Genomic DNA, 25,307 nt, shown 5'->3' with positions numbered 1-25,307 from the left:
CTGCGACACTGTCCGTTAACTTGGCTCGTTGGTCTAGGGGTATGATTCTTGCTGAGGGTGTGAGAGGCCCTGGGTTCAACTCCAGGACGAGTCCACTTGGCCCCACTTTGCAGTCACCGAAGTGTTCGTTCATTTGCTCTTGAAGGCTGGCTTCTGGGCTCCTCTGCACAAGGGAGGGCTATCGACCTCAGATACTGTTGCCTGTATAGCTGATGGGAAATCAGACTGTCATCTGTGTGTTTTGTTTTCTTTAAAGAAAATGTGTATTTTACAAGTTCGTTGTTGTTGTTGAGGAGGAGGAGGAGCACGAAATGTGGTTTGCCGGCTTGTTATGGAGACCTTTGCTGAACGTGTACTCCTGAGCTGCACCAAAGGAGAGGCATTCTTTTCAGTTGTTTGCGGGCCTGCTGAACCATGCTCTCAGTGCTGTCTCACTGGGGATACGGTTACCGTTCTGGAAAGACACTTCAGCGCTACAGTCCATGCTATCAGTCAGTGAGCGTAGGTCTCCCGGTCTGCCCCAAGCAGTTACGTGCTTGCCCAGCAGAAACTGCGACACCGTCCGTTAACTTGGCTCGTTGGTCTAGGGGTATGATTCTCGCTTTGGGTGCGAGAGGTCCCGGGTTCAACTCCCGGACGAGCCCGCTTGGCCCCGCTTTGCATTCTCTGAAGCGTTCGTTTGTTCTCTCTCGATGTTTGGCTTCTGGGCTCCTCTGTACCAGGGAGGTCTTTCAACCTCAGATACTGTTGGCTGTGTAGGTGATGGGAAGTCAGACTGCCATCTGTGTGTTTTGTTTTCTTTAAAGAAAATGTGTTTTTACAAGTTCGTTGTTGTTGTTGTTGTTGTTGTTGAGGAGGAGGAGGACATGTAGTGTGTTGTTGAGGAGGAGGAGGACGAAATGTGGTTTACCGGCTTGTTATGGAGACCTTTGTTGAACCTGTACACCTGAGCTGCACCAAAGGAGAGGCATTCTTTTCAGTTGTTTGCAGGCCTGCTGAACCATGCTCTCAGTGCTGTCTCACTGGGGATACGGTTACCGTTCTGGAAAGACTCGTCAGCGCTACAGTCCATGCTATCAGTCAGTAAGCGTAGGTCTCCCGGTCTGCCCCAATCAGTTACGCGCTTGCCCAGCAGAAACTGCGACACTGTCCGTTAACTTGGCTCGTTGGTCTAGGGGTATGATTCTTGCTGAGGGTGTGAGAGGCCCTGGGTTCAACTCCAGGACGAGCCCACTTGGCCCCACTTTGCAGTCACCGAAGTGTTCGTTCATTTGCTCTTGAAGGCTGGCTTCTGGGCTCCTCTGCACAAGGGAGGGCTATCGACCTCAGATACTGTTGCCTGTATAGCTGATGGGAAATCAGACTGTCATCTGTGTGTTTTGTTTTCTTTAAAGAAAATGTGTATTTTACAAGTTCGTTGTTGTTGTTGAGGAGGAGGAGGAGGAGGAGCACGAAATGTGGTTTGCCGGCTTTTTATGGAGACCTTTGCTGAACGTGTACTCCTGAGCTGCACCAAAGGAGAGGCATTCTTTTCAGTTGTTTGCGGGCCTGCTGAACCATGCTCTCAGTGCTGTCTCACTGGGGATACGGTTACCGTTCTGGAAAGACACTTCAGCGCTACAGTCCATGCTATCAGTCAGTGAGCGTAGGTCTCCCGGTCTGCCCCAAGCAGTTACGTGCTTGCCCAGCAGAAACTGCGACACCGTCCGTTAACTTGGCTCGTTGGTCTAGGGGTATGATTCTCGCTTTGGGTGCGAGAGGTCCCGGGTTCAACTCCCGGACGAGCCCGCTTGGCCCCGCTTTGCATTCTCTGAAGCGTTCGTTTGTTCTCTCTCGATGTATGGCTTCTGGGCTCCTCTGCACCAGGGAGGTCTTTCAACCTCAGATACTGTTGGCTGTGTAGGTGATGGGAAGTCAGACTGCCATCTGTGTGTTTTGTTTTCTTTAAAGAAAATGTGTTTTTACAAGTTCGTTGTTGTTTTTGTTGTTGTTGTTGTTGAGGAGGTGGAGGACATGTAGTGTGTTGTTGAGGAGGAGGAGGACGAAATGTGGTTTACCGGCTTGTTATGGAGACCTTTGTTGAACCTGTACACCTGAGCTGCACCAAAGGAGAGGCATTCTTTTCAGTTGTTTGCAGGCCTGCTGAACCACGTTTTCAGTGCTGTCTCACTGGGGATACGGTTACCGTTCTGGAAAGACTCGTCAGCGCTACAGTCCATGCTATCAGTCAGTAAGCGTAGGTCTCCCGGTCTGCCCCAATCAGTTACGCGCTTGCCCAGCAGAAACTGCGACACTGTCCGTTAACTTGGCTCGTTGGTCTAGGGGTATGATTCTTGCTGAGGGTGTGAGAGGCCCTGGGTTCAACTCCAGGACGAGCCCACTTGGCCCCACTTTGCAGTCACCGAAGTGTTCGTTCATTTGCTCTTGAAGGCTGGCTTCTGGGCTCCTCTGCACAAGGGAGAGCTATCGACCTCAGATACTGTTGCCTGTATAGCTGATGGGAAATCAGACTGTCATCTGTGTGTTTTGTTTTCTTTAAAGAAAATGTGTATTTTACAAGTTCGTTGTTGTTGTTGAGGAGGAGGAGGAGCACGAAATGTGGTTTGCCGGCTTGTTATGGAGACCTTTGCTGAACGTGTACTCCTGAGCTGCACCAAAGGAGAGGCATTCTTTTCAGTTGTTTGCGGGCCTGCTGAACCATGCTCTCAGTGCTGTCTCACTGGGGATACGGTTACCGTTCTGGAAAGACACTTCAGCGCTACAGTCCATGCTATCAGTCAGTGAGCGTAGGTCTCCCGGTCTGCCCCAAGCAGTTACGTGCTTGCCCAGCAGAAACTGCGACACCGTCCGTTAACTTGGCTCGTTGGTCTAGGGGTATGATTCTCGCTTCGGGTGCGAGAGGTCCCGGGTTCAACTCCCGGACGAGCCCGCTTGGCCCCGCTTTGCATTCTCTGAAGCGTTCGTTTGTTCTCTCTCGATGTTTGGCTTCTGGGCTCCTCTGCACCAGGGAGGTCTTTCAACCTCAGATACTGTTGGCTGTGTAGGTGATGGGAAGTCAGACTGCCATCTGTGTGTTTTGTTTTCTTTAAAGAAAATGTGTTTTTACAAGTTCGTCGTTGTTGTTGTTGTTGTTGTTGTTGTTGTTGTTGTTGTTGTTGTTGAGGAGGAGGAGGAGGACATGTAGTGTGTTGTTGAGGAGGAGGAGGACGAAATGTGGTTTACCGGCTTGTTATGGAGACCTTTGTTGAACCTGTACACCTGAGCTGCACCAAAGGAGAGGCATTCTTTTCAGTTGTTTGCAGGCCTGCTGAACCATGCTCTCAGTGCTGTCTCACTGGGGATACGGTTACCGTTCTGGAAAGACTCGTCAGCGCTACAGTCCATGCTATCAGTCAGTAAGCGTAGGTCTCCCGGTCTGCCCCAATCAGTAACGCGCTTGCCCAGCAGAAACTGCTACACTGTCCGTTAACTTGGCTCGTTGGTCTAGGGGTATGATTCTTGCTGAGGGTGTGAGAGGCCCTGGGTTCAACTCCAGGACGAGCCCACTTGGCCCCACTTTGCAGTCACCGAAGTGTTCGTTTGTTCTCTCGATGTTTGGCTTCTGGGCTCGTCTGCACCAGGGAGGTCTTTCAACCTCAGATACTGTTGGCTGTGTAGGTGATGGGAAGTCAGACTGCCATCTGTGTGTTTTGTTTTCTTTAAAGAAAATGTGTTTTTACAAGTTCGTTGTTGTTGTTGTTGAGGAGGAGGAGGACATGTAGTGTGTTGTTGAGGAGGAGGAGGACGAAATGTGGTTTACCGGCTTGTTATGGAGACCTTTGTTGAACCTGTACACCTGAGCTGCACCAAAGGAGAGGCATTCTTTTCAGTTGTTTGCAGGCCTGCTGAACCATGCTCTCAGTGCTGTCTCACTGGGGATACGGTTACCGTTCTGGAAAGACTCGTCAGCGCTACAGTCCATGCTATCAGTCAGTAAGCGTAGGTCTCCCGGTCTGCCCCAATCAGTTACGCGCTTGCCCAGCAGAAACTGCGACACTGTCCGTTAACTTGGCTCGTTGGTCTAGGGGTATGATTCTTGCTGAGGGTGTGAGAGGCCCTGGGTTCAACTCCAGGACGAGCCCACTTGGCCCCACTTTGCAGTCACCGAAGTGTTCGTTTGTTCTCTCGATGTTTGGCTTCTGGGCTCCTCTGCACCAGGGAGGTCTTTCAACCTCAGATACTGTTGGCTGTGTAGGTGATGGGAAGTCAGACTGCCATCTGTGTGTTTTGTTTTCTTTAAAGAAAATGTGTTTTTACAAGTTCGTTGTTGTTGTTGTTGAGGAGGAGGAGGACATGTAGTGTGTTGTTGAGGAGGAGGAGGACGAAATGTGGTTTACCGGCTTGTTATGGAGACCTTTGTTGAACCTGTACACCTGAGCTGCACCAAAGGAGAGGCATTCTTTTCAGTTGTTTGCAGGCCTGCTGAACCATGCTCTCAGTGCTGTCTCACTGGGGATACGGTTACCGTTCTGGAAAGACTCGTCAGCGCTACAGTCCATGCTATCAGTCAGTAAGCGTAGGTCTCCCGGTCTGCCCCAATCAGTTACGCGCTTGCCCAGCAGAAACTGCGACACTGTCCGTTAACTTGGCTCGTTGGTCTAGGGGTATGATTCTTGCTGAGGGTGTGAGAGGCCCTGGGTTCAACTCCAGGACGAGTCCACTTGGCCCCACTTTGCAGTCACCGAAGTGTTCGTTCATTTGCTCTTGAAGGCTGGCTTCTGGGCTCCTCTGCACAAGGGAGGGCTATCGACCTCAGATACTGTTGCCTGTATAGCTGATGGGAAATCAGACTGTCATCTGTGTGTTTTGTTTTCTTTAAGGAAAATGTGTATTTTACAAGTTCGTTGTTGTTGTTGAGGAGGAGGAGGAGCACGAAATGTGGTTTGCCGGCTTGTTATGGAGACCTTTGCTGAACGTGTACTCCTGAGCTGCACCAAAGGAGAGGCATTCTTTTCAGTTGTTTGCGGGCCTGCTGAACCATGCTCTCAGTGCTGTCTCACTGGGGATACGGTTACCGTTCTGGAAAGACACTTCAGCGCTACAGTCCATGCTATCAGTCAGTGAGCGTAGGTCTCCCGGTCTGCCCCAAGCAGTTACGTGCTTGCCCAGCAGAAACTGCGACACCGTCCGTTAACTTGGCTCGTTGGTCTAGGGGTATGATTCTCGCTTCGGGTGCGAGAGGTCCCGGGTTCAACTCCCGGACGAGCCCGCTTGGCCCCGCTTTGCATTCTCTGAAGCGTTCGTTTGTTCTCTCTCGATGTTTGGCTTCTGGGCTCCTCTGCACCAGGGAGGTCTTTCAACCTCAGATACTGTTGGCTGTGTAGGTGATGGGAAGTCAGACTGCCATCTGTGTGTTTTGTTTTCTTTAAAGAAAATGTGTTTTTACAAGTTCGTCGTTGTTGTTGTTGTTGTTGTTGTTGTTGTTGTTGTTGTTGTTGAGGAGGAGGAGGAGGACATGTAGTGTGTTGTTGAGGAGGAGGAGGACGAAATGTGGTTTACCGGCTTGTTATGGAGACCTTTGTTGAACCTGTACACCTGAGCTGCACCAAAGGAGAGGCATTCTTTTCAGTTGTTTGCAGGCCTGCTGAACCATGCTCTCAGTGCTGTCTCACTGGGGATACGGTTACCGTTCTGGAAAGACTCGTCAGCGCTACAGTCCATGCTATCAGTCAGTAAGCGTAGGTCTCCCGGTCTGCCCCAATCAGTAACGCGCTTGCCCAGCAGAAACTGCTACACTGTCCGTTAACTTGGCTCGTTGGTCTAGGGGTATGATTCTTGCTGAGGGTGTGAGAGGCCCTGGGTTCAACTCCAGGACGAGCCCACTTGGCCCCACTTTGCAGTCACCGAAGTGTTCGTTTGTTCTCTCGATGTTTGGCTTCTGGGCTCGTCTGCACCAGGGAGGTCTTTCAACCTCAGATACTGTTGGCTGTGTAGGTGATGGGAAGTCAGACTGCCATCTGTGTGTTTTGTTTTCTTTAAAGAAAATGTGTTTTTACAAGTTCGTTGTTGTTGTTGTTGAGGAGGAGGAGGACATGTAGTGTGTTGTTGAGGAGGAGGAGGACGAAATGTGGTTTACCGGCTTGTTATGGAGACCTTTGTTGAACCTGTACACCTGAGCTGCACCAAAGGAGAGGCATTCTTTTCAGTTGTTTGCAGGCCTGCTGAACCATGCTCTCAGTGCTGTCTCACTGGGGATACGGTTACCGTTCTGGAAAGACTCGTCAGCGCTACAGTCCATGCTATCAGTCAGTAAGCGTAGGTCTCCCGGTCTGCCCCAATCAGTTACGCGCTTGCCCAGCAGAAACTGCGACACTGTCCGTTAACTTGGCTCGTTGGTCTAGGGGTATGATTCTTGCTGAGGGTGTGAGAGGCCCTGGGTTCAACTCCAGGACGAGCCCACTTGGCCCCACTTTGCAGTCACCGAAGTGTTCGTTTGTTCTCTCGATGTTTGGCTTCTGGGCTCCTCTGCACCAGGGAGGTCTTTCAACCTCAGATACTGTTGGCTGTGTAGGTGATGGGAAGTCAGACTGCCATCTGTGTGTTTTGTTTTCTTTAAAGAAAATGTGTTTTTACAAGTTCGTTGTTGTTGTTGTTGAGGAGGAGGAGGACATGTAGTGTGTTGTTGAGGAGGAGGAGGACGAAATGTGGTTTACCGGCTTGTTATGGAGACCTTTGTTGAACCTGTACACCTGAGCTGCACCAAAGGAGAGGCATTCTTTTCAGTTGTTTGCAGGCCTGCTGAACCATGCTCTCAGTGCTGTCTCACTGGGGATACGGTTACCGTTCTGGAAAGACTCGTCAGCGCTACAGTCCATGCTATCAGTCAGTAAGCGTAGGTCTCCCGGTCTGCCCCAATCAGTTACGCGCTTGCCCAGCAGAAACTGCGACACTGTCCGTTAACTTGGCTCGTTGGTCTAGGGGTATGATTCTTGCTGAGGGTGTGAGAGGCCCTGGGTTCAACTCCAGGACGAGCCCACTTGGCCCCACTTTGCAGTCACCGAAGTGTTCGTTTGTTCTCTCTCGATGTTTGGCTTCTGGGCTCCTCTGCACCAGGGAGGTCTTTCAACCTCAGATACTGTTGGCTGTGTAGGTGATGGGAAGTCAGACTGCCATCTGTGTGTTTTGTTTTCTTTAAAGAAAATGTGTTTTTACAAGTTCGTTGTTGTTGTTGTTGAGGAGGAGGAGGACATGTAGTGTGTTGTTGAGGAGGAGGAGGACGAAATGTGGTTTACCGGCTTGTTATGGAGACCTTTGTTGAACCTGTACACCTGAGCTGCACCAAAGGAGAGGCATTCTTTTCAGTTGTTTGCAGGCCTGCTGAACCATGCTCTCAGTGCTGTCTCACTGGGGATACGGTTACCGTTCTGGAAAGACTCGTCAGCGCTACAGTCCATGCTATCAGTCAGTAAGCGTAGGTCTCCCGGTCTGCCCCAATCAGTTACGCGCTTGCCCAGCAGAAACTGCGACACTGTCCGTTAACTTGGCTCGTTGGTCTAGGGGTATGATTCTTGCTGAGGGTGTGAGAGGCCCTGGGTTCAACTCCAGGACGAGCCCACTTGGCCCCACTTTGCAGTCACCGAAGTGTTCGTTCATTTGCTCTTGAAGGCTGGCTTCTGGGCTCCTCTGCACAAGGGAGGGCTATCGACCTCAGATACTGTTGCCTGTATAGCTGATGGGAAATCAGACTGTCATCTGTGTGTTTTGTTTTTTTTAAAGAAAATGTGTATTTTACAAGTTCGTTGTTGTTGTTGAGGAGGAGGAGGAGCACGAAATGTGGTTTGCCGGCTTGTTATGGAGACCTTTGCTGAACGTGTACTCCTGAGCTGCACCAAAGGAGAGGCATTCTTTTCAGTTGTTTGCAGGCCTGCTGAACCATGCTCTCAGTGCTGTCTCACTGGGGATACGGTTACCGTTCTGGAAAGACTCGTCAGCGCTACAGTCCATGCTATCAGTCAGTAAGCGTAGGTCTCCCGGTCTGCCCCAATCAGTTACGCGCTTGCCCAGCAGAAACTGCGACACTGTCCGTTAACTTGGCTCATTGGTCTAGGGGTATGATTCTTGCTGAGGGTGTGAGAGGCCCTGGGTTCAACTCCAGGATGAGCCCACTTGGCCCCACTTTGCAGTCACCGAAGTGTTCGTTCATTTGCTCTTGAAGGCTGGCTTCTGGGCTCCTCTGCACAAGGGAGGGCTATCGACCTCAGATACTGTTGCCTGTATAGCTGATGGGAAATCAGACTGTCATCTGTGTGTTTTGTTTTCTTTAAAGAAAATGTGTATTTTACAAGTTCGTTGTTGTTGTTGAGGAGGAGGAGGAGCACGAAATGTGGTTTGCCGGCTTGTTATGGAGACCTTTGCTGAACGTGTACTCCTGAGCTGCACCAAAGGAGAGGCATTCTTTTCAGTTGTTTGCGGGCCTGCTGAACCATGCTCTCAGTGCTGTCTCACTGGGGATACGGTTACCGTTCTGGAAAGACACTTCAGCGCTACAGTCCATGCTATCAGTCAGTGAGCGTAGGTCTCCCGGTCTGCCCCAAGCAGTTACGTGCTTGCCCAGCAGAAACTGCGACACCGTTCGTTAACTTGGCTCGTTGGTCTAGGGGTATCATTCTCGCTTTGGGTGCGAGAGGTCCCGGGTTCAACTCCCGGACGAGCCCGCTTGGCCCCGCTTTGCATTCTCTGAAGCGTTTGTTTGTTCTCTCTCGATGTTTGGCTTCTGGGCTCCTCTGCACCAGGGAGGTCTTTCAACCTCAGATACTGTTGGCTGTGTAGGTGATGGGAAGTCAGACTGCCATCTGTGTGTTTTGTTTTCTTTAAAGAAAATGTGTTTTTACAAGTTCGTCGTTGTTGTTGTTGTTGTTGTTGTTGTTGTTGTTGTTGTTGTTGTTGTTGAGGAGGAGGAGGACATGTAGTGTGTTGTTGAGGAGGAGGAGGACGAAATGTGGTTTACCGGCTTGTTATGGAGACCTTTGTTGAACCTGTACACCTGAGCTGCACCAAAGGAGAGGCATTCTTTTCAGTTGTTTGCAGGCCTGCTGAACCATGCTCTCAGTGCTGTCTCACTGGGGATACGGTTACCGTTCTGGAAAGACTCGTCAGCGCTACAGTCCATGCTATCAGTCAGTAAGCGTAGGTCTCCCGGTCTGCCCCAATCAGTTACGCGCTTGCCCAGGAGAAACTGCGACACTGTCCGTTAACTTGGCTCGTTGGTCTAGGGGTATGATTCTTGCTGAGGGTGTGAGAGGCCCTGGGTTCAACTCCAGGACGAGCCCACTTGGCCCCACTTTGCAGTCACCGAAGTGTTTGTTCATTTGCTCTTGAAGGCTGGCTTCTGGGCTCCTCTGCACAAGGGAGGGCTATCGACCTCAGATACTGTTGCCTGTATAGCTGATGGGAAATCAGACTGTCATCTGTGTGTTTTGTTTTCTTTAAAGAAAATGTGTATTTTACAAGTTCGTTGTTGTTGTTGAGGAGGAGGAGGAGCACGAAATGTGGTTTGCCGGCTTGTTATGGAGACCTTTGCTGAACGTGTACTCCTGAGCTGCACCAAAGGAGAGGCATTCTTTTCAGTTGTTTGCGGGCCTGCTGAACCATGCTCTCAGTGCTGTCTCACTGGGGATACGGTTACCGTTCTGGAAAGACACTTCAGCGCTACAGTCCATGCTATCAGTCAGTGAGCGTAGGTCTCCCGGTCTGCCCCAAGCAGTTACGTGCTTGCCCAGCAGAAACTGCGACACCGTCCGTTAACTTGGCTCGTTGGTCTAGGGGTATGATTCTGGCTTTGGGTGCGAGAGGTCCCGGGTTCAACTCCCCGACGAGCCCGCTTGGCCCCGCTTTGCATTCTCTGAAGCGTTCGTTTGTTGTCTCTCGATGTTTGGCTTCTGGGCTCCTCTGCACCAGTGAGGTCTTTCAACCTCAGATACTGTTGGCTGTGTAGGTGATGGGAAGTCAGACTGCCATCTGTGTGTTTTGTTTTCTTTAAAGAAAATGTGTTTTTACAAGTTCGTTGTTGTTGTTGTTGAGGAGGAGGAGGACATGTAGTGTGTTGTTGAGGAGGAGGAGGACGAATTGTGGTTTACCGGCTTTTTATGGAGACCTTTGTTGAACCTGTACACCTGAGCTGCACCAAAGGAGAGGCATTCTTTTCAGTTGTTTGCAGGCCTGCTGAACCATGCTCTCAGTGCTGTCTCACTGGGGATACGGTTACCGTTCTGGAAAGACTCGTCAGCGCTACAGTCCATGCTATCAGTCAGTAAGCGTAGGTCTCCCGGTCTGCCCCAATCAGTTACGCGCTTGCCCAGCAGAAACTGCGGCACTGTCCGTTGACTTGGCTAGTTGGTCTAGGGGTATGATTTTTGCTGAGGGTGTGAGAGGCCCTGGGTTCAACTCCAGGACGAGCCCACTTGGCCCCACTTTGCAGTCACCGAAGTGTTCGTTTGTTCTCTCGATGTTTGGCTTCTGGGCTCCTCTGCACCAGGGAGGTCTTTCAACCTCAGATACTGTTGGCTGTGTAGGTGATGGGAAGTCAGACTGCCATCTGTGTGTTTTGTTTTCTTTAAAGAAAATGTGTTTTTACAAGTTCGTTGTTGTTGTTGTTGTTGTTGAGGAGGAGGAGGACATGTAGTGTGTTGTTGAGGAGGAGGAGGACGAAATGTGGTTTACCGGCTTGTTATGGAGACCTTTGTTGAACCTGTACACCTGAGCTGCACCAAAGGAGAGGCATTCTTTTCAGTTGTTTGCAGGCCTGCTGAACCATGCTCTCAGTGCTGTCTCACTGGGGATACGGTTACCGTTCTGGAAAGACTCGTCAGCGCTACAGTCCATGCTATCAGTCAGTAAGCGTAGGTCTCCCGGTCTGCCCCAATCAGTTACGCGCTTGCCCAGCAGAAACTGCGACACTGTCCGTTAACTTGGCTCGTTGGTCTAGGGGTATGATTCTTGCTGAGGGTGTGAGAGGCCCTGGGTTCAACTCCAGGACGAGCCCACTTGGCCCCACTTTGCAGTCACCGAAGCGTTCGTTTGTTCTCTCGATGTTTGGCTTCTGGGCTCCTCTGCACCAGGGAGGTCTTTCAACCTCAGATACTGTTGGCTGTGTAGGTGATGGGAAGTCAGACTGCCATCTGTGTGTTTTGTTTTCTTTAAAGAAAATGTGTTTTTACAAGTTCGTTGTTGTTGTTGTTGTTGTTGTTGAGGAGGAGGAGGACATGTAGTGTGTTGTTGAGGAGGAGGAGGACGAAATGTGGTTTACCGGCTTGTTATGGAGACCTTTGTTGAACCTGTACACCTGAGCTGCACCAAAGGAGAGGCATTCTTTTCAGTTGTTTGCAGGCCTGCTGAACCATGCTCTCAGTGCTGTCTCACTGGGGATACGGTTACCGTTCTGGAAAGACTCGTCAGCGCTACAGTCCATGCTATCAGTCAGTAAGCGTAGGTCTCCCGGTCTGCCCCAATCAGTTACGCGCTTGCCCAGCAGAAACTGCGACACTGTCTGTTAACTTGGCTCGTTGGTCTAGGGGTATGATTCTTGCTGAGGGTGTGAGAGGCCCTGGGTTCAACTCCAGGACGAGCCCACTTGGCCCCACTTTGCAGTCACCGAAGTGTTCGTTTGTTCTCTCGATGTTTGGCTTCTGGGCTCCTCTGCACCAGGGAGGTCTTTCAACCTCAGATACTGTTGGCTGTGTAGGTGATGGGAAGTCAGACTGCGATCTGTGTGTTTTGTTTTCTTTAAAGAAAATGTGTTTTTACAAGTTCGTTGTTGTTGTTGTTGTTGTTGTTGTTGAGGAGGAGGAGGACATGTAGTGTGTTGTTGAGGAGGAGGAGGACGAAATGTGGTTTACCGGCTTGTTATGGAGACCTTTGTTGAACCTGTACACCTGAGCTGCACCAAAGGAGAGGCATTCTTTTCAGTTGTTTGCAGGCCTGCTGAACCATGCTCTCAGTGCTGTCTCACTGGGGATACGGTTACCGTTCTGGAAAGACTCGTCAGCGCTACAGTCCATGCTATCAGTCAGTAAGCGTAGGTCTCCCGGTCTGCCCCAATCAGTTACGCGCTTGCCCAGCAGAAACTGCGACACTGTCCGTTAACTTGGCTCGTTGGTCTAGGGGTATGATTCTTGCTGAGGGTGTGAGAGGCCCTGGGTTCAACTCCAGGACGAGCCCACTTGGCCCCACTTTGCAGTCACCGAAGTGTTCGTTTGTTCTCTCGATGTTTGGCTTCTGGGCTCCTCTGCACCAGGGAGGTCTTTCAACCTCAGATACTGTTGGCTGTGTAGGTGATGGGAAGTCAGACTGCCATCTGTGTGTTTTGTTTTCTTTAAAGAAAATGTGTTTTTACAAGTTCGTTGTTGTTGTTGTTGTTGTTGTTGAGGAGGAGGAGGACATGTAGTGTGTTGTTGAGGAGGAGGAGGACGAAATGTGGTTTACCGGCTTGTTATGGAGACCTTTGTTGAACCTGTACACCTGAGCTGCACCAAAGGAGAGGCATTCTTTTCAGTTGTTTGCAGGCCTGAGGAACCATGCTCTCAGTGCTGTCTCACTGGGGATACGGTTACCGTTCTGGAAAGACTCGTCAGCGCTACAGTCCATGCTATCAGTCAGTAAGCGTAGGTCTCCCGGTCTGCCCCAATCAGTTACGCGCTTGCCCAGCAGAAACTGCGACACTGTCTGTTAACTTGGCTCGTTGGTCTAGGGGTATGATTCTTGCTGAGGGTGTGAGAGGCCCTGGGTTCAACTCCAGGACGAGCCCACTTGGCCCCACTTTGCAGTCACCGAAGTGTTCGTTTGTTCTCTCGATGTTTGGCTTCTGGGCTCCTCTGCACCAGGGAGGTCTTTCAACCTCAGATACTGTTGGCTGTGTAGGTGATGGGAAGTCAGACTGCCATCTGTGTGTTTTGTTTTCTTTAAAGAAAATGTGTTTTTACAAGTTCGTTGTTGTTGTTGTTGTTGTTGTTGTTGTTGTTGTTGTTGAGGAGGAGGAGGACATGTAGTGTGTTGTTGAGGAGGAGGAGGACGAAATGTGGTTTACCGGCTTGTTATGGAGACCTTTGTTGAACCTGTACACCTGAGCTGCACCAAAGGAGAGGCATTCTTTTCAGTTGTTTGCAGGCCTGCTGAACCATGCTCTCAGTGCTGTCTCACTCGGGATACGGTTACCGTTCTGGAAAGACTCGTCAGCGCTACAGTCCATGCTATCAGTCAGTAAGCGTAGGTCTCCCGGTCTGCCCCAATCAGTTACGCGCTTGCCCAGCAGAAACTGCGACACTGTCTGTTAACTTGGCTCGTTGGTCTAGGGGTATGATTCTTGCTGAGGGTGTGAGAGGCCCTGGGTTCAACTCCAGGACGAGCCCACTTGGCCCCACTTTGCAGTCACCGAAGTGTTCGTTTGTTCTCTCGATGTTTGGCTTCTGGGCTCCTCTGCACCAGGGAGGTCTTTCAACCTCAGATACTGTTGGCTGTGTAGGTGATGGGAAGTCAGACTGCCATCTGTGTGTTTTGTTTTCTTTAAAGAAAATGTGTTTTTACAAGTTCGTTGTTGTTGTTGTTGTTGTTGTTGTTGTTGTTGAGGAGGAGGAGGACATGTAGTGTGTTGTTGAGGAGGAGGAGGACGAAATGTGGTTTACCGGCTTGTTATGGAGACCTTTGTTGAACCTGTACACCTGAGCTGCACCAAAGGAGAGGCATTCTTTTCAGTTGTTTGCAGGCCTGCTGAACCATGCTCTCAGTGCTGTCTCACTGGGGATACGGTTACCGTTCTGGAAAGACTCGTCAGCGCTACAGTCCATGCTATCAGTCAGTAAGCGTAGGTCTCCCGGTCTGCCCCAATCAGTTACGCGCTTGCCCAGCAGAAACTGCGACACTGTCCGTTAACTTGGCTCGTTGGTCTAGGGGTATGATTCTTGCTGAGGGTGTGAGAGGCCCTGGGTTCAACTCCAGGACGAGCCCACTTGGCCCCACTTTGCAGTCACCGAAGTGTTCGTTTGTTCTCTCGATGTTTGGCTTCTGGGCTCCTCTGCACCAGGGAGGTCTTTCAACCTCATACTGTTGGCTGTGTAGGTGATGGGAAGTCAGACTGCCATCTGTGTGTTTTGTTTTCTTTAAAGAAAATGTGTTTTTACAAGTTCGTTGTTGTTGTTGTTGTTGTTGTTGAGGAGGAGGAGGACATGTAGTGTGTTGTTGAGGAGGAGGAGGACGAAATGTGGTTTACCGGCTTGTTATGGAGACCTTTGTTGAACCTGTACACCTGAGCTGCACCAAAGGAGAGGCATTCTTTTCAGTTGTTTGCAGGCCTGCTGAACCATGCTCTCAGTGCTGTCTCACTGGGGATACGGTTACCGTTCTGGAAAGACTCGTCAGCGCTACAGTCCATGCTATCAGTCAGTAAGCGTAGGTCTCCCGGTCTGCCCCAATCAGTTACGCGCTTGCCCAGCAGAAACTGCGACACTGTCCGTTAACTTGGCTCGTTGGTCTAGAGGTATGATTCTTGCTGAGGGTGTGAGAGGCCCTGGGTTCAACTCCAGGACGAGCCCACTTGGCCCCACTTTGCAGTCACCGAAGTGTTCGTTTGTTCTCTCGATGTTTGGCTTCTGGGCTCCTCTGCACCAGGGAGGGCTATCGACCTCAGATACTGTTGCCTGTATAGCTGATGGGAAATCAGACTGTCATCTGTGTGTTTTGTTTTCTTTAAAGAAAATGTGTATTTTACAAGTTCGTTGTTGTTGTTGAGGAGGAGGAGGAGCACGAAATGTGGTTTGCCGGCTTGTTATGGAGACCTTTGCTGAACGTGTACTCCTGAGCTGCACCAAAGGAGAGGCATTCTTTTCAGTTGTTTGCGGGCCTGCTGAACCATGCTCTCAGTGCTGTCTCACTGGGGATACGGTTACCGTTCTGGAAAGACACTTCAGCGCTACAGTCCATGCTATCAGTCAGTGAGCGTAGGTCTCCCGGTCTGCCCCAAGCAGTTACGTGCTTGCCCAGCAGAAACTGCGACACCGTCCGTTAACTTGGCTCGTTGGTCTAGGGGTATGATTCTCGCTTTGGGTGCAAGAGGTCCCGGGTTCAACTCCCGGACGAGCCCGCTTGGCCCCGCTTTGCATTCTCTGAAGCGTTCGTTTGTTCTCTCTCGATGTTTGGCTTCTGGGCTCCTCTGCACCAGGGAGGTCTTTCAACCTCAGATACTGTTGGCTGTGTAGGTGATGGGAAGTCAGACTGCCATCTGTGTGTTTTGTTTTCTTTAAAGAAAATGTGTTTTTACAAGTTCGTTGTTGTTGTTGTTGTTGTTGTTGTTGAGGAGGAGGAGGACATGTAGTGTGTTGTTGAGGAGGAGGAGGACGAAATGTGGTTTACCGGCTTGTTATGGAGACCTTTGTTGAACCTGTACACCTGAGCTGCACCAAAGGAGAGGCATTCTTTTCAGTTGTTTGCAGGCCTGCTGAACCATGCTCTCAGTGCTGTCTCACTGGGGATACGGTTACCGTTCTGGAAAGACTCGTCAGCGCTACAGTCCATGCTATCAGTCAGTAAGCGTAGGTCTCCCGGTCTGCCCCAATCAGTTACACGCTTGCCCAGCAGAAACTGCGACACTGTCCGTTAACTTGGCTCGTTGGTCTAGGGGTATGATTCTTGCTGAGGGTGTGAGAGGCCCTGGGTTCAACTCCAGGACGAGCCCACTTGGCCCCACTTTGCAGTCACCGAAGTGTTCGTTCATTTGCTCTTGAAGGCTGGCTTCTGGGCTCCTCTGCACAAGGGAGGGCTATCGACCTCAGATACTGTTGCCTGTATAGCTGATGGGAAATCAGACTGTCATCTGTGTGTTTTGTTTTCTTTAAAGAAAATGTGTATTTTACAAGTTCGTTGTTGTTGTTGAGGAGGAGGAGGAGCACGAAATGTGGTTTGCCGGCTTGTTATGGAGACCTTTGCTGAACGTGTACTCCTGAGCTGCACCAAAGGAGAGGCATTCTTTTCAGTTGTTTGCGGGCCTGCTGAACCATGCTCTCAGTGCTGTCTCACTGGGGATACGGTTACCGTTCTGGAAAGACACTTCAGCGCTACAGTCCATGCTATCAGTCAGTGAGCGTAGGTCTCCCGGTCTGCCCCAAGCAGTTACGTGCTTGCCCAGCAGAAACTGCGACACCGTCCGTTAACTTGGCTCGTTGGTCTAGGGGTATGATTCTCGCTTTGGGTGCGAGAGGTCCCGGGTTCAACTCCTGGACGAGCCCGCTTGGCCCCGCTTTGCATTCTCTGAAGCGTTCGTTTGTTCTCTCTCGATGTTTGGCTTCTGGGCTCCTCTGCACCAGGGAGGTCTTTCAACCTCAGATACTATTGGCTGTGTAGGTGATGGGAAGTCAGACTGCCATCTGTGTGTTTTGTTTTCTTTAAAGAAAATGTGTTTTTACAAGTTCGTTGTTGTTGTTGTTGTTGTTGTTGTTGTTGTTGAGGAGGAGGAGGACATGTAGTGTGTTGTTGAGGAGGAGGAGGACGAAATGTGGTTTGCCGGCTTGTTATGGAGACCTTTGCTGAACGTGTACTCCTGAGCTGCACCAAAGGAGAGGCATTCTTTTCAGTTGTTTGCGGGCCTGCTGAACCATGCTCTCAGTGCTGTCTCACTGGGGATACGGTTACCGTTCTGGAACGACACTTCAGCGCTACAGTCCATGCTATCAGTCAGTGACCGTAGGTCTCCCGGTCTGCCCCAAGCAGTTACGCGCTTGCCCAGCAGAAACTGTGACACTGTCAGATAACTTAGCTCGTTGGTCTAGGGGTATGATTCTCGCTTTGGGTGCGAGAGGTCCCGGGTTCAACTCCCGGACGAGCCCGCTTGGCCCTGCTTTGCACTCTCTGAAGCGTTCGTTTGTTCTCTCTCGATGGTTGGCTTCTGGGCTCCTCTGCACCAGGGAGGTCTTTTGACCTCAGATACTTTTGGCTGTGTAGCTGATGGGAAATCAGACTGTCATCTGTGTGTTTTGTTTTCTTTAAAGAAAATGTGTATTTTACAAGTTCGTTGTTGTTGTTGAGGAGGAGGAGGAGCACGAAATGTGGTTTGCCGGCTTGTTATGGAGACCTTTGTTGAACCTGTACACCTGAGCTGCACCAAAGGAGAGGCATTCTTTTCAGTTGTTTGCGGGCCTGCTGAACCATGCTCTCAGTGCTATCTCACTGGGGATGGCGTTACCATTCTGGAAAGACACGTCAGCGCTACAGTCCATGCTATCAGTCAGTGACCGTAGGTCTCCCGGTCTGCCCCAAGCAGTTACGCACTTGCCCAGCAGAAACTGTGACACTGTCAGATAACTTGGCTCGTTGGTCTAGGGGTATGATTCTCGCTTTGGGTGCGAGAGGTCCCGGGTTCAACTCCCGGACGAGCCCGCTTGGCCCTGCTTTGCACTCTCTGAAGCGTTCGTTTGTTTGCTCTTGAAGGCTGGCTTCTGGGCTCCTCTGCACAAGGGAAGGCTATCGACCTCAGATACTGTTGCCTGTGTAGGTGATGGGAAATCAGACTGTCATCTGTGTGTTTTGTTTTCTTTAAAGAAAATGTGTATTTTACAAGTTCGTTGTTGTTGTTGTTGAGGAGGAGGAGGACATGTAGTGTGTTGTTGAGGAGGAGGAGGACGAAATGTGGTTTGCCGGCTTGTTATGGAGACCTTTGCTGAACGTGTACTCCTGAGCTGCACCAAAGGAGAGGCATTCTTTTCAGTTGTTTGCGGGCCTGCTGAACCATGCTCTCAGTGCTGTCTCACTGGGGATACGGTTACCGTTCTGGAACGACACTTCAGCGCTACAGTCCATGCTATCAGTCAGTGACCGTAGGTCTCCCGGTCTGCCCCAAGCAGTTACGCGCTTGCCCAGCAGAAACTGTGACACTGTCAGATAACTTAGCTCGTTGGTCTAGGGGTATGATTCTCGCTTTGGGTGCGAGAGGTCCCGGGTTCAACTCCCGGACGAGCCCGCTTGGCCCTGCTTTGCACTCTCTGAAGCTTTCGTTTGTTCTCTCTCGATGGTTGGCTTCTGGGCTCCTCTGCACCAGGGAGGTCTTTCGACCTCTGATACTTTTGGCTGTGTAGCTGATGGGAAATCAGACTGTCATCTGTGTGTTTTGTTTTCTTTAAAGAAAATGTGTATTTTACAAGTTCGTTGTTGTTGTTGAGGAGGAGGAGGAGCACGAAATGTGGTTTGCCGGCTTGTTATGGAGACCTTTGTTGAACCTGTACACCTGAGCTGCACCAAAGGAGAGGCATTCTTTTCAGTTGTTTGCGGGCCTGCTGAACCATGCTCTCAGTGCTAACTCACTGGGGATGGCGTTACCATTCTGGAAAGACACGTCAGCGCTACAGTCCATGCTATCAGTCAGTGAGCGTAGGTCTCCCGGTCTGCCCCAAGCAGTTACGCACTTGCCCAGCAGAAACTGTGACACTGTGTGTTAATTTGGCTCGTTGGTCTAGGGGTATGATTCTTGCTGAGGGTGTGAGAGGCCCTGGGTTCAACTCCAGGACGAGCCCACTTGGCCCCACTTTGCAGTCACCGAAGTGTTCGTTCGTTTGCTCTTGAAGGCTGGCTTCTGGGCTCCTCTGCACAAGGGAAGGCTATCGACCTCAGATACTGTTGCCTGTGTAGGTGATGGGAAATCAGACTGTCATCTGTGTGTTTTGTTTTCTTTAAAGAAAATGTGTATTTTACAAGTTCGTTGTTGTTGTTGTTGAGGATGAGGAGGACATGTAGTGTGTTGTTGAGGAGGAGGAGGACGAAATGTGGTTTGCCGGCTTGTTATGGAGACCTTTGCTGAACGTGTACTCCTGAGCTGCACCAAAGGAGAGGCATTCTTTTCAGTTGTTTGCGGGCCTGCTGAACCATGCTCTCAGCGCTGTCTCACTGGGGATACGGTTACCGTTCTGGAACGACACTTCAGCGCTACAGTCCATGCTATCAGTCAGTGACCGTAGGTCTCCCGGTCTGCCCCAAGCAGTTACGCGCTTGCCCAGCAGAAACTGCGACACTGTCAGATAACTTGGCTTGTTGGTCTAGGGGTATGGTTCTTGCTGAGGCTGTGAGAGGCCCTGGGTTCAACTCCAGGACGAGCCCACTTGGCCCCACTTTGCAGTCACCGAAGTGTTCGTTCATTTGCTCTTGAAGGCTGGCTTCTGGGCTCCTCTGCACCAGGGAGGTCTTTCGACCTCAGATACTGTTGGCTGTGTAGCTGATGGGAAATCAGACTGTCATCTGTGTGTTTTGTTTTCTTTATAGAAAATGTGTATTTTACAAGTTCGTTGTTGTTGTTGAGGAGGAGGAGGAGCACGAAATGTGGTTTGCCGGCTTGTTATGGAGACCTTTGTTGAACCTGTACACCTGAGCTGCACCAAAGGAGAGGCATTCTTTTCAGTTGTTTGCGGGCCTGCTGAACCATGCTCTCAGTGCTATCTCACTGGGGATGGCGTTACCATTCTGGAAAGACACGTCAGCGCTACAGTCCATGCTATCAGTCAGTGAGCGTAGGTCTCCCGGTCTGCCCCAAGCAGTTACGCACTGGCCCAGCAGAAACTGTGAGACTGTCTGTTAACTTGGCTCGTTGGTCTAGGGGTATGATTCTTGCTGAGGGTGTGAGAGGCCCTGGGTTTAACTCCAGGACGAGCCCACTTGGCCCCACTTTGCAGTCACCGAAGTGTTCGTTCGTTTGCTCTTGAAGGCTGGCTTCTGGGCTCCTCTGCACAAGGGAGGACTATCGACCTCAGATACTGTTGCCTGTGTAGGTGATGGGAAATCAGACTGTCATCTGTGTGTTTTGTTTTCTTTAAAGAAAATGTGTATTTTACAAGTTCGTTGTTGTTGTTGTTGTTGTTGAGGAGGAGGAGGACATGTAGTGTGTTGTTGAGGAGGAGGAGGACGAAATGTGGTTTGCCGGCTTGTTATGGAGACCTTTGCTGAACGTGTACTCCTGAGCTGCACCAAAGGAGAGGCATTCTTTTCAGTTGTTTGCGGGCCTGCTGAACCATGCTCTCAGTGCTATCTCACTGGGGATGGCGTTACCATTCTGGAAAGACACGTCAGCGCTACAGTCCATGCTATCAGTCAGTGAGCGTAGGTCTCCCGGTCTGCCCCAAGCAGTTACACACTTGCCCAGCAGAAACTGTGACATTGTCTGTTAACTTGGCTCGTTGGTCTAGGGGTATGATTCTTGCTGAGGGTGTGAGAGGCCCTGGGTTCAACTCCAGGACGAGCCCACTTGGCCCCACTTTGCAGTCACCGAAGTGTTCGTTCGTTTGCTCTTAAAGGCTGGCTTCTGGGCTCCTCTGCACGAGGGAGGGCTATCGACCTCAGATACTGTTGCCTGTGTAGGTGATGGGAAATCAGACTGTCATCTGTGTGTTTTGTTTTCTTTAAAGAAAATGTGTATTTTACAAGTTAGTTGTTGTTGTTGTTGTTGTTGAGTAGGAGGAGGACATGTAGTGTGTTGTTGAGGAGGAGGAGGACGAAATGTGGTTTGCCGGCTTGTTATGGAGACCTTTGCTGAACGTGTACTCCTGAGCTGCACCGAAGGAGAGGCATTCTTTTCAGTTGTTTGCGGGCCTGCTGAACCATGCTCTCAGTGCTGTCTCACTGGGGATACGGTTACCGTTCTGGAAAGACACTTCAGCGCTACTGTCCATGCTATCATTCAGTAAGCGTAGGTCACCCGGTCTGCCCCAAGCAGTTACACGCTTGCCCAGCAGAAACTGCGACACTGTCTGTTAACTTGGCTCGTCGGTCTAGTGGTATGATTCTCGTTTCGGGTGCGAGAGGTCCCGGGTTCAACTCCTGGATGAGCCCGCTTGGCCCCGCTTTGTAGTCACTGAACTGTTCGTTCGTTCTCTCTTGACGGTTGGCTTCTGGGCTCCTCTGCACCAGGGAGGTCTTTCGACCTCAGATACTGTTGGCTGTGTAGCTGATAGGAAATCAGACTTTCATCTGTGTGTTTTGTTTTCTTTAAAGAAAATGTGTATTTTACAAGTTCGTTGTTGTTGTTGAGGAGGAGGAGGAGCACGAAATGTGGTTTGCCGGCTTGTTATGGAGACCTTTGTTGAACCTGTACACTTGAGCTGCACCAAAGGAGAGGCATTCTTTTCAGCTATCGACCTCAGATACTGTTGCCTGTATAGCTGATGGGAAATCAGACTGTCATCTGTGTGTTTTGTTTTCTTTAAAGAAAATGTGTATTTTACAAGTTCGTTGTTGTTGTTGAGGAGGAATAGGAGCACGAAATGTGGTTTGCCGGCTTGTTATGGAGACCTTTGTTGAACCTGTACACTTGAGCTGCACCAAAGGAGAGACATTCTTTTCAGTTGTTTGCGGGTCCTGCTGAACCATGCTCTCAGTGCTCAAATCCCAGTGGTGCCTTAGGCGGGCTTTGTGTGCCCCTTGCGAAGCTTGCGCTTCCGCTTCGTCGACCATCACTTTTAGCAAGATAGGCTTATCGTAAAGCCATCAGAGGACGTAATGATCCGGAAAGCCAACTGGACAGACGCCGGTTTGTAAAGAAGAACCAGAACCCAAAGGACACGTGCTACGCGCACCTAACGGCCAACGTCCAATTCCCATTGCCGCACCTGGACTGTCGCAACAGGGAGCTTGTTGCTCCCGTCAACCTTACGTTTTCACCTCTGTGTGCTTCCTTTGTTGCAGCCTGCATCCAGATTTTGTTTTGTTTTGTTTTGTTTTGTTTTGTTTTGTTTTGTTTTGTTTTGTTTTGTTTTGTTTTGTTTTGGTTTGGTTTGCTTTGGTTTGTTTTGGTTTGTTCCTTACGCCTGAGTGTAGGCACTGGGGAATGGGAGAGTCCTGGCACCGTGGCTTAGTTGGTCAAAGCACCTGTCTTGTAAACAGGAAACCCTGGGTTCGACTCCCAGCAGTGCCTTGGTTTATGTTGGCCTAGACAATGGAAAGGAAGTTTCTAAACGCTCCATGCACTTTTGCAAGATGGCCGTCCGCAGCAAGCAGCTTAAGGTTACTGTAGACGCAGTCTGGCAAGCTGACCGCCAGAAGTAGAAACAATAACAAGGGGCGGGGGGAAAAGTGGGCCTTCCCTCGGTGGATTCGAACCACCATCCTTACAGTTAACAGCCGAAAGCGCTGACCGATTGCGCCACAGAGACAGACGGAGGTGTTGCGGTTGCTGCAGTCGTGCAGTTCCTTCACAGTTGCCAGAAATCATTTCCAGCACACGATTTTCTTTGTCGTTGAATGCAACATACGTGACCATTGGGGGAGCGATAGCAAGCAAGAGAGTTAGATATCGAGAGTCATAGATAGATAGCTAGCTAGATAGATAGATAGATATATAGATAGATGGATGGACGGCAAGGCAAGCATCTGATTGACAGTGGTCCGTGATCTGCTGTTATGCTACTATGCTACTGACCATTGGGGGAGCGATAGCAAGCAAGAGAGTTAGATATCGAGAGTCATAGATAGATAGATGGATGGATGGATGGACGGCAAGGCAAGCATCTGATTGACAGTGGTCCATGATCTGATGTCATGCTACTATGCTACTGACCATTGGGGGAGCGATAGCAAGCAAAAGAGTTAGATATCGAGAGTCATAGATAGATAGATAGATGGATGGAAGGATGGACGGCAAGGCAAGCATCTGATTGACAGTGGTCCGTGATCTGCTGTTATGCTACTATGCTACTGACCATTGGGGGAGCGATAGCAAGCAAGAGAGTTAGATATCGAGAGTCATAGATAGATAGCTAGCTAGATAAATAGATGGATGGACGGCAAGGCAAGCATCTGATTGACAGTGGTCCGTGATCTGCTGTTATGCTACTATGCTACTGACCATTGGGGGAGCGATAGCCAGCAAAAGAGTTAGATATCGAGAGTCATAGATAGATAGATAGATAGATGGATGGATGGACGGCAAATCAAGCATGCATCTGATTGACAGTGGTCCGTGATCTGCTGTTATGCTACTATGCTACTGACCATTGGGGGAGCGATAGCAAGCAAGAGAGTTAGATATCGAGAGTCATAGATAGATAGATAGATGGATGGATGGACGGCAAGGCAAGCATCTGATTGACAGTGGTCCAGGATCTGATGTCATGCTACTATGCTACTGACCATTGGGGGAGCGATAGCAAGCAAGAGAGTTAGATATCGAGAGTCATAGATAGATAGATAGATGGATGGAAGGATGGACGGCAAGGCAAGCATCTGATTGACAGTGGTCCGTGATCTGCTATTCTGCTACTATTGGCAGCATCTTGGCTTAGTTGGTTAAAGTGCATGTTTAGCAAACAGGAGATCCTGGGTTTGAATCCCAGCAGTGCCTTAGGTGGGCTTTATGTGCACCTTGTGAAGCTTGTGCTTTCTATTTGTTGTGTTTTGAGTGTGTATTGTGGTGACCACTATCCCCTGCTGGTGCTGTTGTGCATATATGGTTCCAGGTGAGGATGTGGTGAACTACAGATGACCTAATTTATGGAACGGATATAAAAGGAGAAAGGGAAGAGGAACAGGAGAAATGAGACGGCATGGTGGGGGAATACTTCAACCGTGGATTCATTGCACAAAAGACTGTTAAATTAATCTTTCGCCCACTTTGGAAGTCTTGACCATAATGGACATGTTATAATCAACACTTCCATGATTTCCACGGCACCTCAGCGTCGGGTGTGGATTTGTTGCAGCCTGGATCCACACTTTGTTTTGTTTTGTTTTGTTTTGCTCCTTACCCTTGAGTGTAGGCACTGGGGAACACGGGAGTACTGGCACTGTGGCTTAGTTGGTCGAAGCACCTATATTGTAAACAGGAAACTCTGGGTCTGAATCCCAGAAGTGCCTTGGTTTATGTTGATCTAGGCAATGTAAAGGAAGCTTCTAAAACCTCCTTAGACTTTAGCAAGATGGCCGTCCGCAGCAAGCAGCATAAGGTTACTGTGGCTGAAGGAAAGCCGCAGTCTGGCAAGCTGACCACCCGAAGTAGAAATAATAACAGGGGGTGGGGGGAAAAGGGGGCCCTCCCTGGGTGGATTCTAAAGGTCAACAGCTAATCAATTACACCACAGAGACAGACAAAGGTGTTCCTGCTGACACGTTTGAAGAAGGGAAAAAGGAACACTGGATATGTCAGAAGTGGGACTTGAACTCCAGAGGAGACTGCAACATGAACGCAGCCTCTTAGACTGCTCGGACATCCTGACCACTCGGCAGGGTACTAGGAATGCGAATAGTGGTCCAGGATTGCCTTCCGGAGCCTGAGCTGACCGAAGGACACTCACAAGGTGGAATAAAGTAGGCAGGTGAGGCAGGGATGCTGCCCTCACCTTGCTCTGACAAATTTAGAACCGTAAAAGGACGTGGCGGAAGATGTGGGGGCAGCAGGGGCACCAGGGGCAGCTCCTTATTAGTATAGTGGTGAGTATGTCTACCTGCCTTGCGGGAGACCGGGGATTGACCGGGGAGTGGTGGGGGAAGCCTACACAAAGGACTTGAGAACAAGAAAGAGAAAGGTGTGCAAACTGATGTCACACTGTGCAACGTTAATTAGCAACAGGAAGTACTTGATGGCAATGATAACGTGGAGCACTCTCCACTGCAGATCCCAAGCTCTCTTTTCAGCCGTGGCTGATACACACTGTGCCATACTGGCTCCCCCTTCCCCCCCTTCCCCCCCTTCCCCCCCTCCACCCCAGCCTGTCCCTCCAGGGCATGTCAGTTAGCGGCAAGAGCTGCGTTTGGTGCCGGGCCTTCACACAGGCCCCATCCAGGGACAACTCCTGCGGACCCCTCCTCAACAGGGTCCCTGATAGGCCTCCATCATACCCTTAGGGAAGGGGGAAACCAGCAAATTGGGGAACTTGAACAGGGGCTCTGGGGTCTGGAGCTGGAGGAAACACTCCCTCAGCAGCAGTTTCCCTTCAGAAGGCAGGGTGGCACCGGCCTCGGCCGAGCAGAATACCTGTCCAGCGCAGGGAGCGCACACCCATTTTCCCTTCCAGGCTGTCCACAATCCTCCAGCCAGCAGATCATGCAGCTGGAACACCCCGGTCCAGATGATGGGCATCTGGAGCAGCCAGTGCAGGATGAGGGAGCTGTACACATGTCAGGCTGTGAGCAGCTGCCAGGCCCTCAACACACTGCGGTAGAACCCAGGAAGGTTGCCTGCTGCCAGCCTGCTAATGTCCATCAGGGACATTGCACTGTCCACCTGCAGCGTCCCCACATGACGGAGCAAGGTCCACGTAAGCAGCCTCCAGGACAGGAGGCTCGGCCCGTAGACCAGCTTCTGCAGGAACTGCAGA

The 25,307-nt window shown here is 50.5% G+C and overlaps 11 non-coding genes across 11 annotated transcripts; all 11 read left to right on the top strand.

The window, feature by feature from the left end:
- The first annotated feature begins 572 nt into the window (after positions 1–572).
- trnap-ugg (transfer RNA proline (anticodon UGG)) lies at positions 573–644 on the top strand. The gene has a single exon. It is a non-coding gene; the product is annotated as a tRNA-Pro (tRNA).
- A 1,072-nt stretch (positions 645–1,716) lies between these two features.
- trnap-ugg (transfer RNA proline (anticodon UGG)) lies at positions 1,717–1,788 on the top strand. The gene has a single exon. It is a non-coding gene; the product is annotated as a tRNA-Pro (tRNA).
- A 1,069-nt stretch (positions 1,789–2,857) lies between these two features.
- Positions 2,858–2,929, top strand: trnap-cgg (transfer RNA proline (anticodon CGG)). The gene has a single exon. It is a non-coding gene; the product is annotated as a tRNA-Pro (tRNA).
- A 2,247-nt stretch (positions 2,930–5,176) lies between these two features.
- trnap-cgg (transfer RNA proline (anticodon CGG)) lies at positions 5,177–5,248 on the top strand. Its single transcript has one exon. It is a non-coding gene; the product is annotated as a tRNA-Pro (tRNA).
- Positions 5,249–8,621: 3,373 nt separating this feature from the next.
- Positions 8,622–8,693, top strand: trnap-ugg (transfer RNA proline (anticodon UGG)). Its single transcript has one exon. It is a non-coding gene; the product is annotated as a tRNA-Pro (tRNA).
- A 6,344-nt stretch (positions 8,694–15,037) lies between these two features.
- trnap-ugg (transfer RNA proline (anticodon UGG)) lies at positions 15,038–15,109 on the top strand. Its single transcript has one exon. It is a non-coding gene; the product is annotated as a tRNA-Pro (tRNA).
- Positions 15,110–16,178: 1,069 nt separating this feature from the next.
- Positions 16,179–16,250, top strand: trnap-ugg (transfer RNA proline (anticodon UGG)). The gene has a single exon. It is a non-coding gene; the product is annotated as a tRNA-Pro (tRNA).
- Positions 16,251–16,775: 525 nt separating this feature from the next.
- On the top strand, positions 16,776–16,847 carry trnap-ugg (transfer RNA proline (anticodon UGG)). The gene has a single exon. It is a non-coding gene; the product is annotated as a tRNA-Pro (tRNA).
- A 478-nt stretch (positions 16,848–17,325) lies between these two features.
- trnap-ugg (transfer RNA proline (anticodon UGG)) lies at positions 17,326–17,397 on the top strand. Its single transcript has one exon. It is a non-coding gene; the product is annotated as a tRNA-Pro (tRNA).
- A 508-nt stretch (positions 17,398–17,905) lies between these two features.
- On the top strand, positions 17,906–17,977 carry trnap-ugg (transfer RNA proline (anticodon UGG)). The gene has a single exon. It is a non-coding gene; the product is annotated as a tRNA-Pro (tRNA).
- Positions 17,978–21,836: 3,859 nt separating this feature from the next.
- On the top strand, positions 21,837–21,910 carry trnat-ugu (transfer RNA threonine (anticodon UGU)). The gene has a single exon. It is a non-coding gene; the product is annotated as a tRNA-Thr (tRNA).
- The last annotated feature ends 3,397 nt before the right edge of the window (positions 21,911–25,307 follow it).

The sequence above is a fragment of the Amia ocellicauda genome, chromosome 2 (assembly GCF_036373705.1).
Source record: "Amia ocellicauda isolate fAmiCal2 chromosome 2, fAmiCal2.hap1, whole genome shotgun sequence".
NCBI lineage: Eukaryota > Metazoa > Chordata > Actinopteri > Amiiformes > Amiidae > Amia > Amia ocellicauda.
The sequence above is the reverse complement of the archived record's forward strand: the minus strand, read 5'-3'. Positions and strand labels throughout refer to the sequence as shown.